General features: G+C 35.4%; 1 protein-coding gene across 3 annotated transcripts in view; it reads right to left on the bottom strand.

Annotated features, from left to right (window-relative positions):
• The window catches only part of LOC138314230 (neuronal acetylcholine receptor subunit alpha-10-like), a 117,492-nt gene that overhangs the window by 70,004 nt on the left and 30,636 nt on the right, over window positions 1–16,852 (bottom strand). For all 3 annotated transcript variants that reach the window (XM_069254454.1, XM_069254455.1, XM_069254456.1), the window contains one exon: window positions 12,916–12,945. The gene's annotated coding sequence lies outside the window, so the exon portion shown is untranslated. The remainder of the gene's footprint in view (window positions 1–12,915; window positions 12,946–16,852) is intronic.

Consider the following 16,852-nt stretch of genomic DNA (forward strand, 5'->3'; position numbering starts at 1 on the left):
ATAGCAATTATTGTTATTGGGCAGCCCTTAGCGATTGGTCATTATGAACAATCATGACCATGTTGACTCCACCAATCGGGTTATTATCGTTTAAGGTAACATTAAAAAGCAGAACATTCATCGAAATAAAAGTAGACATAAACCAAGCCCTGATGTACAGTGTGTCAAGATGTTTGATGTTTTGATTGCCCACAGAGGCTGTCAGGGTACGATATCAGACGTTAGTGGTGATTTGAATACAGACTATGGGTGAATTGGAAAGTCGTGATGGGTACATTATGGGCTTAAAGGAGCAAGTTAAGAGTCGATAACCAAAATTCAGTTGAGAAGTTTGGTTATTTTATAACTTGGATTTTCGTGATGGACATGCATTACGTGTTGCGATAAAGTCCCATACTCATTTGTGTTGTGTTCCACCAAGAAGTGGATGCTTTGTCATGAGGAAGGAGGTTGTGATTGGCGTACAATTTCCAAGATTTTACTTTAGCAAAGACACCGGGTATTGTATTGCATCTAGAATTTGTATGATTGGAATTGAGGTATAGCTCAGGGTGCTGTGATGGGACACATTCATTAAATTATAACATGTGGGATGATTTGACGTAACGTAACGCGGAGACTATGTGTTACAATGATTATTAAGATGAGAACTTACACATTAAATGTTATAACGCGCAGCTGGGTTTTGGTAGCGATGGTAGTGATGATGGAAGACGCGGAGTGCTAGACGTGTCGACATAAGCCTATTTATTTTTCTTGAAGGGGAAAGAGGGGGGGATGATGCAGACGATATCGGCTGGGGTATTTGTCTTCATTTGCTGCGCAAAGTGGAGGTATGCGACTATTGTTGCTGGTTGTATACCCCCTCCCCCCGCTCATGCATGAAGTGCAGTTCCTCTTACAGACCGTGGCTTAGTTTTAATCTAATCCCATGAAACGTATCACAGAAAACTACAAAACAATTACAGCTTTCCTGCTGAGCTAATTAGTTTTGAAAATCCACAATGTGTTATGTCAGATTATAACATGTTCTGTTGCTAAGGCATTACGGAGAATAAATGACAGCAACTTAATAAGGCCTATTTTTACTAATTAACCTATTAAAACAGGAAACTACCAATAGAGAGGCTCCAATGATTTATACTGCGTTGTGGACATTGATATCGACTCCTAAAAGAAGACGCGACACAAGAAACATCACAACCTATGCACGATAATGTCTCTGTCAGTATTGTGTGATACAAGCTAACAAAAATGAACTGACAATTATCTGTTATTCCGTAAAATGATACTGAAGGTTGTTTTTGATTGGATCCCTTGTTAGTATTGCCTGGTAGTTCACAGTTGTGCATTTTGAAATCGTCATTGCTGGCACCATTTTGCAATATGAATAGCATTCATAGTCTGATATTCATTTCTATGAACATTATTATGCGCTGCATTTGACCATGTTCAAATCACGTGATTAAATCATATGACCTGTCTGATGTCTACCTGACAAATTGTCGATATTTACACGCAGTTAGAGAAATTAGATAGGATCTTTGATTAAAATGTCTCTTTTTAAACTCACATTATCAAATGACAATTACGCCAAATGTCTGTTTTCGATGTGAATGAGAAGCCACGTGTTGTAACATGATACATTGATGATTGTTTTGTTATCCATTGTCAATATAAAGTCCAGGATGACATAACATTTTTCTCTTTGTGTTAGAAGTTATGATAATGATGCTGATAACTGATCATTATGAAATCGACATTCAGAATACGTCACTAAATCAGATCTATGACGAAGGTATAACGCATATCATTGATCTATGTAACATGAACGTCGGTCAAATTTTTTTCTCTCGAAAGTATCAGAAACTCTAATCTTGAACCATTTTATAAACTTATATCTCAGCGAAGTGCCATAATCGTTATTTTCGCCTTGATATATACTGTTAGTAAAAGGCGACTTAATTTGAGATATATTTTCTTTTTCCTAATGTATCCCTGACATCGCCTCAATTGTAGCAAATGACCGCTCGCACTGGTGAAGAAGACTGGATTATGTCCAAATGTCGAGACACGTAACAGTGAAAGTTTCTTATCATGCTGAACGCCCAGTACAAAGGTAATGGGAAGACTGGTTCGCTCATTCAAATAATTTGACCGGTTGGAGTGTTCGATGTCGTCCCAAAGCATAGACATTCTCAAATTTCTTATTCTTAAAATGACCTGAGCTGTTGATAGGACGTTATGCAAAATCAACCAACCAATTGATCTAGAATAAATGATTAAATTTGTGTTTTGATTATATAAAATGGACTGGTTATGACTATTGATTCAGTAAAGGTAAACATTTTCAACCAATACATAGTTATATCTAAATCGACTTCATTTTTATTATCCGTTAATGTGCAAATGCATGTATAAGTATTGGGTACACTGTTTTTGACATACATTGGTGTGTAGCAAACATTAAGCGACTTACATATTTAACATAGCCCGCGTTAGGAATAAATGTGTATATAGTTCAATGTATGATTCATACCGATGCATGCCAAATATATGGCTTCCATTTTTATCGATAACGTTCAATTTGGATTTTACATGCCCATGCACGTCTTTAAACGATCCAGAATATGGTTGTGTGATTGATTTGAATACTTCCTTCAAAATTATACAAGAAAGCTATCAAAATACACACTCCTGATTGAGAGGTTGTTAGCCATCAAATATTTTAGGTGTCATATCATAATCTAGATGAATATCAGTCTCTTAAATGAACGGGTAGCTTGAAAGACAATTACTTATCTGCAGCGAAGCTAATGCATACTTTAAAACGCGCCTTTGTTACATTTAACAAATCTGCAAAGCTTTATTACATTTCGTTGGTTGCTGAAAGCTACCAAATGCGTCGTTGTATTCACATATTTAACGTAATGGACGTTAACAATCAGATAATTGTCACAGCACAGTAGGGGAAATGTATAGATTCTCGACAAGAAAGTACACTTAAATTAATTTAAATGATTATATCACAACAACCGAATGTGAAACAAGACGTTTATTTACGAGAGCCCGTATGATCATTTCAGATGAATACCTTCATTATATGCCACCAATAACTCTTCTATGGAAGCCAAATTTCTTGTAAGCAACTTTGGCGTGGTAAACGAGGCCGTATCTATTTTCGGTATGGATTATCTATCAATACTGTATTAAGACGCATGCGGCTACAAAAGCATAGCTAACCAAGTTAGCGGACAATTGTCCGATTTCGTGACAACAAGTTCGGGAACTCTGTCCATTGTCGGTCACTGGTGAACCAGATCGATGGACAGGTGGAAAGTACACGCATACTTTTCGTCTTCTCAGAACGGACATAACACTTGTCTCGAGAGCACAGATCGACGTAACTATATAAACGACCACACAACCACCATTATACGGCAATTTGCACGCGGTAACTTATCATCAAAGGCCTGTTTTCATATCGGAAAATATCGTTTGTACAACAAAGTTGTATATGTCAAAGTTCTCGAGCGTCAGACATACGGCGAGTTACAAGAGTCTGGGTCCTATGATTCAATTTGGGATTAACTGTTGGACAGAGTGTTGAAAGCAGAAAAAGGGAGGCTGGCTTCATTAATGACCCCAGAAAAGCACTGTTAGCATTAACATAACAGTACACAAATGATAACGTCTACGTCTATCCGTCAATTATATTCATCCGATGTAATCTTCAGTTGTAGCATTCGTGTGAAAATCCAATGTGGAATGGTGCATCTTAGACATAAAGTCAGTAGAACCAAACATTACTTCTTAAGAACAATCTACAACACGTTAGGTGAATTATCGTATTCGTTATTTAGTAAATATTGAATTCTAAATGGTTCCTTCCACATTCCGTCATGTTTACTTGATTAATTACTCAACTTAAATAAAGTAAAATAGAGAACTTAAATAAAGTAAAATAGATGCTAGATGTATTTGCTTTCGACATTTCAGGATTCCTTCACAATGTCGACCCGAGGTGTCCTTTGTTTTGTTTTTTTTCAATACATTTAATAATAAGAATAATTAATTTTAATCATTCGGAAAAACTTACCAGATCCTACCTTTGTTTTCAGTTGTTTTTTTTTATATAATCTTATGACAGATTCATTGCATTTCTACATACATTTTTTTACTTAGCCAAGATTAAGTTACAAAATCCCTATGTTACGATTAACTTTTCAATTTAGATACTACACGTTCCCCAACATTCAAGTAATTAGAAACTAGTATTCTCTACCGGGTTGGAGAAACAACTAAACCAATGTGTGATTCCGTACATTTATTTTTATTATGTTACTTTTTAATTCGATACAGCTTAAGCCATTTAAATAACATTATTCTGAGAACAGACTTCATATCCAGCAATATTCTAATCTTTGGGAAACATAATTGTGATTTTTTTTACGTTTTGATTAATCGGGTATACACAATATTAAGTCGCCATGTTTCTTAGACGACTGCCGTCTGTACAACGAGTTACCAATATTGCACCGCAGGACGAAAAGTTAAAAACATAATAGCGATCCTGTTTATTTTCTCTTTGTAATTATTTGAACTAGTAATATTTTTTTTTTCAATATGCATACTGCTGTTACTGGTCTGGCAAAAATAGTGCTGCGTTTGAAATCAGATCCCTCCTGGTGCTTCTCAGGGCATCCTATAATAGACACCAAGCCTATCTCCTGATTTCGAACTAATCTGTCATATCCAAAACTGCGGAAATATATAAACGCGATTGTATTCTAACATCTAATTAAACTACAACCGCTTCTAGTTGTATTGTGCAATCCTTCGATGTGGCTTTAATGATTACTTACATATTTAGGTAACTGGTAAACATGTCCCTGACACGGAGCTGCCGTTTCCACTCTTTTATCGTGGTAAATCGATTGTTACCCGTAGCTCTCTGCGAACTTTTTGTTTGTCGGATCATATCTGCTATACCACTTCCGGACCGTGCCGCATTGGTTTTTCCATAGATTTGATTAAGACTTTTTTAAGCTTTGGGCCATATATAATGAGCTTCCAACTGACTTCCGGTATATACACTGGAATTTTCCCTAATATCTTAGGCACCGTGAATAATTTTACCTGCATTTGATAAAAGAACTAACTAATTCTCGTTGTCAGCATACCTTTGATGGAAATCTTAAAAAATTGATTGTAATATTTGAAAAGGGAGCTAACGCTGTTCTGTGAGGATAAACACAACGATACTTAGTTTCAATGCATACTACATTTTTTTCAATAATTACTGAAGAGAATTAAACATGAATAGACGACTTCAGCAACCTACGACTCCCCTAAAAGGAAGGTGTAATAACTGCATCTATTGTCCGTTACTGCATGGTAGTCATACAAACTATTATTGGAATTTCATGATGAGTTCGGCCGTGCGATGAAGACAAGCTTTAGTCTAAATAACCTTTAAAGATGACCAACAGAAAAGCAGTGGGACGTCCAGATGCAAGTTGTCAGTATAACGTTACCAGGTCGGGGTGTGCTGTTCGACGTCTTTGCCAGTTTGTTTCAGTTAGATAACCTTACCTCCTGCAATATAAGATGCAACTAGACCATTCCTCAACAATATTCCAACTTACAAAATCACTTCACATACGCAACACATCTCATACTGATGAGGTACGTAAATGACCATAGTTGTTTAAACGACATAAATAAACCATTACCACCAAAAACCAAATATATTTCAATCTATCGAATATAATGTATTGAAAGGACTAAATGGATGTATGTTCCTTAGTTAAAAAATAATAATTATCTTTTAGGTTTTGTTATTTTAAAACCAAATATTCCAAGAGAACAATAATTTCTAAATTCCATCTAATATAGACTTGCCATCAAAAGTACTTCGAATCTTTTGTTTGACGAATAAAAAATACACGTCTTTTTCTAAAGTATGTCCCTTTTAAACATTGTCAAACAACTTTCATGTATCATCTGGAGATCTCGGGATGTTATAAGAAGGAAATGCATTTTAAAACAAATTTTGATTATGAGATTTCACCATAATTCTGCTGCGATAATGATCAAGAGAATTTTGGAAACACGGATCTTAAAAGCGTCTAAAATGTATCACTATAATACATGGATATTTAGTCAATAACTTCCATTATCGTACTCACGTTTTGGTGGTTTATCGTAAAATTGATCTGTATCGTCTGAGAGATAAGATGCATCTACAGTGTCCATAATGCATTGCATTTGAAAATGGGGGAAATGCTGATTCTAATCAATGTGTTTATAGCAAATTAAGAAACTAAAACAGCGACATAGGACCAGGCAAAAGCAGATCATCACTTTAATAAGAATATAGAGCACAATTTTAATTTACAAATCAAGACACAGGTAATTAAAGACAATATAACTTTACAAGAATTGAACAAAAAATGTAAAAAAAACAACAAATATTTAAAGCGACGCATTGAACAATTTACAAAAGAAATAACGAAGCATCGTGCTCTAAATGAAAATAAAGCTATTTTGTTTATATTTCACAGCCATATAGTTCAGACATCAATGAGAAGTTGGCAATGACATTAAATGGGTCATACCAAAAGTAAAATCAGACAAACCTTTCAAAGACATAAGAATGAAATGTGTGGAAGTATTTTAGAACTTAGTGAAACAATACAAGACAAGCGACGTGTTCAGGGCGGATCACGGTCAATATTCTGTATCAGAATCCCAGTTGTCGGAGAGTTGTTGCTAAGCAGCGTCTGGCCGACAGGAAGTAAATTGGCGCGTATCCAGCGCCGACATTCTGGAGTTTGAATATTGGAAGTACTAATAAATATCCACTCCAATGACACATCATCCCTTAGTAGGACTACATAGACGGTATCGAGGTAAAACTCTGAGATCGAAATTTAAGGTTTAAGTGGGTTAAAATACGATAAAAGTGAAATGAAAGTGTAACTGCGATAGTCAGGGTGTCTGGCTGAACACGTGAGGATACCAAAACTGAAGACTGAATCACGTGACAACAACCGCATTGACGGTTTTAGCTTCTGGAAATAGGTAGAAAGAAAACAATAGGAATTGTCGTTTAAGTTTCCAACCTATTTCGAAACCACGGAAGTTTTAGCTAAATATATGTAACCTTTGTAAAAATGTGTTCTGCGTATTTCAGTTAGGACAGCTTCGCGGTTGATGGATTATGGAAACAGTTTCTGGAACGATTTATGGTTGTTTCGGGGAAAGAGACATACATTAAGTAGCAGTTATAACAAATTTGGTACATTATAGAATATTCGTTGAACTAAATAGGCCTTTTGCATGCACAGAGCAATAACGATTTAAAGCCTACATGCATATTTACAACACAGGTTGCCTATTCCCCGATCTAAATGAAGAGAAATCTTCAGACGAAAAGTGGCTTCAAATTTTTTTGCTGATGTCTTCCATGCATGGCTTTATCCCGTTTTAGGGAGGGACTAGATAAATTAAGTCTACCCCCTTTCCTGCATATGTTTTATATTACTTGATAAATGACTAATTGCATTTGACGTCTTGCAAACGTGAATAGTCTGTGGATTAAGGAAGTAGTATTATGTCATGTATTCTTGAGTTGTGGTAGTGGCAAATCTAGGCGATATTCCACAATATAGCACCATCCCTCCTCTCTGCCAATCGCAAAAATCTTGATAACCCTAGCGTTTACCTCTCAATAATGTGACTTTGTTTTAATGTTTAACGGATATATTCATATATTATAGTAATATTATAGTGTAAATTTATAGGATTTATAATTTTGTGACAGTGACTTGTCACGAATTCGCCTCTGTCAGAAAGGCTTTCGGTTTTGTTCCTGGCATAGACACACCTATATCGAAAAAAATAGTACTTTTTTTACAATTGGTAAACATTCAGTATGAACGGAAAAGAAATCGAATAACGGGTGTGCTCGTTGTCATTATAATTTGACTTGGTCGGGAGTACTTTTCAGTGATAACATACATGAAGAAAACGACCATATAATAGGTATCGAAAAGTACGAAAGCAAACATCACTCATATAGAAATCATACCAGACAGGTTGTCCTTAAAGGATATGATATTTATGAGAGGTTAATGTATAATTTTATGCATTATTAACCAACTAACCTATCAAAATATTCTCTGCTGGCTTAGCCTGGTAATTGTTTCTATATCCCTACTGCATGGTCGTAAAAGGCGACTAAATTTATGATTTTATTTGTTCTTTTCCACCTAAATACAGTGTTTTACTAACGTCTCCCTTGACACCGCCATTGGTTGAGACACACCATAGTCTATTCAAGTTGTCGTTTCTGCGCCTGCTTAGTGCTTAGCATACAGGAAGGTTTATGACTGATTCGCCCGTTATTAGTATAATGTAACCGGATTCTGTCCTCATGTTTTAGTGATAAAGCGATATAAAATGGGAATGAGTTCCACTATACAAGAAGACACAACACGAATATGCCGCAGTCTCCCAAAAACGAACCTCGTACTTCACACACACCAGATACCATATACACGGAAGGTCGCCCTAAAATGATACTGGCTGGTGATAGTAAGTAAATATATTAAACCAAAAAACCCCAAACAATCCCCTGGCTTTATGAAAATGGAAAACAGGGTTGATCATTATCGCGACGTTAGTTTTGTAATTAGGTCATTATGATAGTATATCATTTTGTATTAACATTGAAGACAGAGTTTGAATGAGTCAAAAATATTTCACAATAAAAGTTTGTTTTCAAAAATATACACTCTTCCATGCGCACATCGTGGTTCTCGATACGCAATTGGTACATGTATGATATTCTAGAAATGTACGTATTAGTATCTTATCTTTTTGCATTTATGACGTGGATTTCGTTTTTATTCAGGTCATGGTGACATTTTGCGATAGTCTTTTGTCCGTCGTCATGCGTTGGGTGTCGTGCGTCGTGCGTCGTGCGACTTCCGTTAACATTTTCTGTGAACGCGATAACTCATGTAAATATTTAAGGAGCTTTTTGAAAGTTTATAGGTAGACTAACATTGGAAAGATCTCGAGCTAGTTTGAAAATCGGTTTGATTCGACTGTAAATTACGGAGTTATAGCTATTGCAATGATAATTATTAGTAAATATGAACCAAACTTTATGAAACTTTGTGGGTATACCAATGGAAGGATATCGGAAGAGTTCAAAAAATCAGCATGATTTGACGGCATTTTACGAAGTTATTGCCCTTTGTACTTATAATTACTATTGGACCTTGTGAACGCGATGACTTTAGTAAATATGAACCAAAAATAATGTGTGTAGACCATTGAAACGATCTCGGAAGAGTTCGAAAAGTCAGCATGATATAACGGTAATTTACGGAGTTATTGCACTTTGCACTATGAATTACTATCGGACCTTGTGAACACAATAACTTTAGTAAATATGCACCGAGATTAATGAAACTTTGTATGTAGACTAACATTGGAAATATCTCGGAAGAATTCGACAATCGACCTGATTCGATCGTAACTTGCGAAGTTATTGCCCTTTGCAATTACAATTTTTGAATCTTGTGAACATAATAACTTGAGTAGCTATGCACAGAGCTTAATGAAAGTTTGAATATAGACGAACATTGGATAGATCTCTTGAAAATAAGCTTAATTTATTTACGAAACTATTGCCTATTGCAATAAAAATTATTGAACCGTGTAAACACGGTAATGTGAGTAAATATGCACCAATCTTAATGAAACTTCGTATATAGACCTATTAGATGTATGTTTTTATGAATAAACAAAATCAGTTTGCTAGTAAATTACATAACTAATTTGTATAAAATGTCAGGTGAATGTTAAGACCCTTGGGTCTCTTGTAAGTATGACTTGCAATCGTTTGTTTGTGCTTACTTAGAGTAGACCCCTATACCCAACAAACGCACTGGGAAACATTGTAAAAAGGTACTTCTACGGAAAGTAATTAATTTTATTCAAATTAAGTACCATGACATTGGTCTTCTATAAACATCTCTATTTCTCCCTCAGCACATTACAAGTAGGCTTTCAATTGATAATTGACATATGATCTCTTAAAACCAAACCCTCAATGCTCGCATTTGTCCATAAAAACATCAACATTTCCAGAACTCTAGCTACAGTTTATCTTTTGAACAGGTGAAATAATGAAACGTAATTGACAACAATGCAATCAAACGGAGACCTATATTATGTTATGAAAATGTTAGCGATCTTTGTAAAATGTCACCATAGCTCGATCGCCTCTCATTGGCTGTCATGGCTGTAAATTGGCGTTTTTATTTGTTTGAAACCTCTAAGCAACCTTTAGGATATGCCATTTATTTGTGTTTGGCTTACGAAAATTGAAAGGAAAATGTGTCCCGTACTTTACATAGTAGTGTTTTGGACAAGTGATATTAATTAAAATCTTTAATGACCTTTTCTTTGTTTATAAAGATTCAAATTTCTTTTTTTAAGTAAACGACAACAAAATCGGTTCCCGTCCAGCAATAAACAATAAACTTGTATGTTTATCTGATTTCGTTACATTCGAAATCGTTAGATTGACCTTTTGAAGTTATGATCAAATATTTGCTCAATTTCTGTTTCCGTGTTATCAGATAAGATAATATTTAAAATATTCTAAAAAAATGAAAGCATCAGATATGCATTTTCGCGCGTCGTGAGACAATCGCAAGCAACCACTTTGTCTTGAGAATGACAGAGGAAATAGAAATCGAAAAAGTTTTCAGCATGATGGATGGAAGAGTTATGTGCAGGTGCCCGCAGGTACGGCAGAATTCACTTGCGGCGACTCTCTTGAGGTTTTTAATGTCAATGCTGTGTTAAGGTAAATGAGGACGATTAAAACAGACGTGTGACATACGATCAATGTACAATGTTCGGCAGACGTAGATTTTAGAGCTTAGTTGCAATATCAAGCCAAACTTTATCGCGTCATTGTTTCACCCGTTAGCGAATTTCCTTAGGCGGCATGTAAAGTAGGATGTCCTATGGACTAAGTTTTACTTTCGTTTTGGCTGCCAATTGGCATAGGACCGATTCATATATGTAATATCATATTCATAAAACAATATATAGATTTCAGGTTGTCAAAATGGGACTAATTCACTTAATACGTGATACTTTATCAGGTTTGTGCGGATCTATTGTTTCTATTGGTGATAGAACGGCGCTAAAAGATGATACCCCACGCTAACGTCATTCCAGCGGGAAGTTTATAAAGAGTTGTGCTTCATCACCACTGGGTATACCAGTCCCCGCACGAAATCGAGTATCACGTGGTACACGGGTAAATCCCATTATATAACCGTTTTTTAGCTATGATTGCAGATTTAGAGAAGTCGTGCTGACAGTGTTTCGGAGACTCCCCAAACAAAGTAACCCCGATCCACAAAAAGTGCACTCGCACTCCATCACTAATTTTATTGCTATTAGATAATACGGTGGTTCCATGCAAAGTCAAATATTTCCAATGCGTGTTATTTTGTAGTAAACCAATAACAAGAACCGTTATTAAAATTATTTTATTACCGTCAACATATCATTATATTATAAGTGATATTAAAATCAGAGATAGTGTAAAATTGTACTATAATCCGGTATCATTTGCGTACGACTCATTGAATATATATGATCAACTTAATAATTATAACTCGGTATGGTTTTCACATGATTCATTTCAAATTTCATGTTAAATTGAGTTTTAATTGTTATTTTTCATAACTTAATATTTTAATGGAAAAAAAAACCACATTTCAATTGATATATCTATCTTTATTCAAAACTAATAATTCGAGAAAAAAGTAAGTAGAAAATTAACACACATTTCATGCTAAAGGTTTCATGTGTATATTGTAATTTCCATTATTGTATCGTTTACAATATAACTTTACCCTCTCATGTATTTCTTACTAGATAGTACATATATATAATATGTAGTACATATATATAATTGATCAATTATTCTGACAATCAACAACTTTACTTAACGTCACGAGATATTCACGCGAGTGTATTTATAGACTTTCAGAGACTTTCATGGACTCCTAAATCTTGGTAGTTGCCAACGATATGCCTGAAGTATATGTGTAGGGAAAATACAACTTTTTCAAACTCATAAAAGATTGATTTATGACATCCTTCGTTATCTCTACACACATGAGAATAACCGCCACTTCCTAGAATGTCAAATATTTCCGCTAGAGGGCGCCACTATTTGGCAAGGTCACGTGTGACGTATCTATTCAATGACAAAAAACCGACAACTTGGAAGTAAAAATTGGCTTATGATCGAGAACAAACGATTGTGTGTGTCGCGGAGTCGCTATAAGCCATCATCTATAATAATCAGAATGTCAAAGACACTCTTTTGGGCCAACTCATTGCAGAAGATCGGTCCGCCTACATCCTCACGTGACCCAGCTTGATCCCTAGCGAGAAAGTCCAGAACATGCATATATATATCCATTAGGCAACAAAATAATGAACCTTTCCACAATACTTCCTGACATACAACATATGTTGACATGGTCAGTCTAGTTAAGGCAGAAGAAAAGAAAAGAAGGATAGCGATCTTGGCCATATTATTACCATAAACTGTATGTGATTGATATAGGGATGTTAGGACCATCAGTTATAAGTATGGACAATGTTGTGTTTTACAAGACGCCGGATAACGACGGTACGGAGACTAATTCAGACCAGAGTTCCCTTAAATGTTGATAAATTTCTGGTATAAACTATAACCAAACGAAGGAATTGGAGCATGTCTTGTAACTTGATATTGTCCCATCCGCCCTGGTTTAACATATGGAGATGATGACATTTTGATGTACATAAACATAAACTTACCAATCCGTTGACCTGCGTATTAATCCAATTCTGAAAAAGAAAACAAAAAGTCAATTAGCAATGGTAATGAACAACGTAATATTTCAATCAACTAGAAACGCATAAAAACAAAAGGTTCTTTATCTCTATATACAATTATGAAACGGAGACATATACATAACCTAATAGGAAAAGAAACTAACTCATTGCGATATGCCTTTAAATTTAAAGGAAAAATTAATATGATTTGATATATGGATATTTTATGTAATATTATGAAAACAGACAATCTGAGTCAACAGACCGCATTAAGGTTATACCTATTTCGAAATAAAAAAGAAAAAACAATAACAAAAACAACTAGCTATTTATAAAACGAGAGACATAAAAACAACTAAATTGCATTCCAATTTGTAGTATAATCATAAAAGAGCAAATTGGAATGTATTTGAATAAGATTTATACGGGGAATTAATTTGGGTAATTGATAATTGTGCTTAACGCCCCAATGGACGGTATTTTGTGTATGAATAACTGTATATGAGAGGCTCTGTCAATTAAAAATAGTTAGCTTCCCTGTATACCATGTATTTTGTGTGATTGTATGTATATATCACCGGACGACCTTCCCTGTATGTCACGGGGTTTTTGTTAATGCTTTGGGAGATGCGGTGATATAGCACTATGAAAAGGCCAAGAGTTCCACTATACAAGAAGACACAACACGAATATACCGCAATATCTCAAAACATGCACTACGCACTTCACACACGCTACACACTGCATACATGGGAGGCCGTCCTTACATGACACTGGCTGTTAATATGACGTTAAAACAATCAAACAATCAAACAAACAAACAAACAAGGTATGTTTGTGTTAAGTCGCCTTTTAGTGCTACCTTACTGACGGAATGAGGTCAATGATTACCCAGCATCAAAAGACGTCAGATACTCATACAAAAGGCTATATTTGAAACAATGATGCGTTAAAACATGTTTACGCTTTAAATTCATCGATGGTAATTTTGGATAACATCAATGTTCTTGAATTGCTTGGTTGATTGGGTTTAAAGTCCTATTACATTGTAACAGGTAAAGTATTTTAGGACAATATCCCTGTGTGCAATGTGTGTGACAATTGATCTTGTGAATCAGTAATGGCTTCCTTTAAAATGATCCATGAGTTGCTAGCCTAATAACAAACTATTATAAATAAATCACCAATTCGAAGAGTTGAACATCCGGTAAAATAATTGCTGCGATAATTCAAACGGATGAATGCAATTCACAATAGGGAGATGTATTTTTATATCATCTGGCCTTGTATTGTTATTCAAAAGAATGTAAATAACCATGTTTAAGTTGTAAATACACATACATCGTATATAGAGTTTCTCATCAGCGTATTGTTGGAAGTATCGCCTATTGAAGTAGTGCTTAACCTAGTTCTATTCCTCCCAGAATGTTATAATTAGATTAAAATAAGTAATGTGATGAAACATACGGCGCAGTTATTGTGTATGACGCTTTGTCATAAAGGGCAAATTTAGATGTTTCTAATCATGCTGAGTTAAAAGCTAGTATGAAAACGCCAACACGCTGGCTGTAAAACGGTTGTACACTGCTGAACTGCCGTAGGAATCTTAAACTTTATCAATGTTTAATCAAGTATATATCGAACGGTAAAGTAAGGATTTGACAAAAATTGCAATTCCGTTAAATTGAGGTCATGTGGGCTAATAAGAATTTTCGCTCTCAAAAAAAATGTTTAAGTTTTGCAACTGCCACTGTTTCAATACAAAATAATTAAGGTATTTACATACCAGTTTAAGCTGAAAGGAATGCTAATTGTAGCCAGTAAAATGTTGGATGGGTTGGGCGGAATGATTTCTCTCGAGAATCGAGGTTCTTACGACAGAAAACAAATTGATTTTTTTCGCAATTTAATGGCATTTCCTAAATGAATCCTTTCACAACATTTCATGATTTTTGTTCACAAAGGTATGCTATATACTTTGATTTATTTTGATTTCGAAATAAGACCGCATTATAGTTGTTTTCAAGTATGCAGCCATGATGTTATTTAAATAAGAACATTGAGTACAAATGATTACCACAAGCTGAAAATCGATTGTTTTACAATTTATTTATTGAGTCACATACCAATAACAAATTCCGATATTATCAGCTGCCCTTCGCAATACGCTTCAACTTCCAAGATACTTTAAACAGTGAACTTTTAAACATAGTTTTTAATATTAAATACGTATCTACCTTTTCAGTCATTAATCATTTTACATTCTACCAAACTTAAGAGTTACTCACCATGTGCATTAAGTTTTGTCGAATCGGCTTGATACACAATAAGGGCGGCCTCCCCTGTATGTAATGTATATGTAATGTATCGTTTGTGTGATTGCTGATATGTTTTGAGAAGCTGCGATTTATTCTTGTTGTGTCTCCTCGCAGATTTGGAACTCTCGTCCATTCTATAGTTCTATTTCAATGCGGTATGTCGTCAGAGACACCGAAAAGCACAACCCACCCGATCATGTTATACTGACAACGGGTAAACCAGCCGTCCCACTCCCTTTATGCTGAGGATCAAACAGGAACAGAAACTACCACTTTCATAGATAATGGTGTCTCGGTCACAGGCAGAACCCATAGCCTTCCTCACAAGTGCGTGCGATCAAAAGTGAAACGGTGTAAGGAAAGATTAGGGTGAAGAACTTTAGTAAAGAATCACTACGTAAATTATTCCGTCTTTGCATATTACATAGTTAGCTCCCTTGCGGGTAGGTACCGATTGTTACGTCATTATTTCGTGATCGAAATTCACGTCGTTTTCTCCGAAACGTATGACGGTATACTCCCAAACACGTGACGTCACAATCAATACCTACCTGCAATTTGTTTGTTTGTTTGATAAATTAACGTCCTATTAACAGCTATGGTCATGTAAGGACGGCCTCCCATGTATGCGATGTGATGCGTGCATGTTGTGCGAGGTGCGTGTTTTGGGAGACTGTGGTATATTCATGTTGTGTCTTCTTGTATAGTGGAACTGTTGCCCTTTTTATAGTGCTATATCACTGAAGCATGCCGCCGAAGACACCAAGCAATACACCTCACCCGGTCACATTATACTGACAACGGGCGAACCAGTCGTCCCACTCCCTGTATGCTGAGCGCTAAGCAGGAGCAGGAACTACCACTTTTATAGACTTTGGTGGGTCTCGGCCAGGGGACAGAACCCAGAGCCTTCCTCACAGGGGCGAACGCTCAGGGCAGATAACTCTGTAATATGTAAATTCGGAAAATCGTATGCGGGAGTGACCATCCTTGTTTATATTTGACGTTAATAATTCAATTTTCCTTGTAACGAGCATTTTTCATTGGCTCATCTTATACTCACTCCTTCGCGGTATATTTAAAGTACACTCAGATTATTGTGTTTTATTTCCATAAGATAAAACATCTGTTAAAGTAAATCCTTAAATACAAAATTAAGGAAGATAAGCCGACCTTCGCGGAACAATTTAGAGTTTTTTTGAAAAAAGGATTGTTTCAATGCAATGTGGACGATAAACATTTCAGTACGCCAACTCGAAATTGATATACATTGTACACACATAATGTATTGAAAGCAATATTTGGGATAATATATACTATCAAAAATGAATATATTATTCATCAACAAGTTATAAGTAGTTTTGGTGTATATCAAAAGAAATAAAAGTCCTATATTCAATGTTTTCCGGTAAATCCGTAATGACGTTGTAATGGTTTTGAACAGTGTAGTGGCATTTTCATGTTTAGTTTGATATTCATTCAAAGCTATGTGAATTTGATTTCTCTTAAACTAAGCGTGTCTCATAAACTTATGATTTAATCAGGACAGAATAGACTTTAGACTGCATGTTTTTAAGTGATTGCCCCTTATCTGTAGTAAA

Source organism: Argopecten irradians, chromosome 2 (assembly GCF_041381155.1).
Source record: "Argopecten irradians isolate NY chromosome 2, Ai_NY, whole genome shotgun sequence".
In the NCBI taxonomy this organism is placed as follows: Eukaryota; Metazoa; Mollusca; class Bivalvia; order Pectinida; family Pectinidae; genus Argopecten; species Argopecten irradians.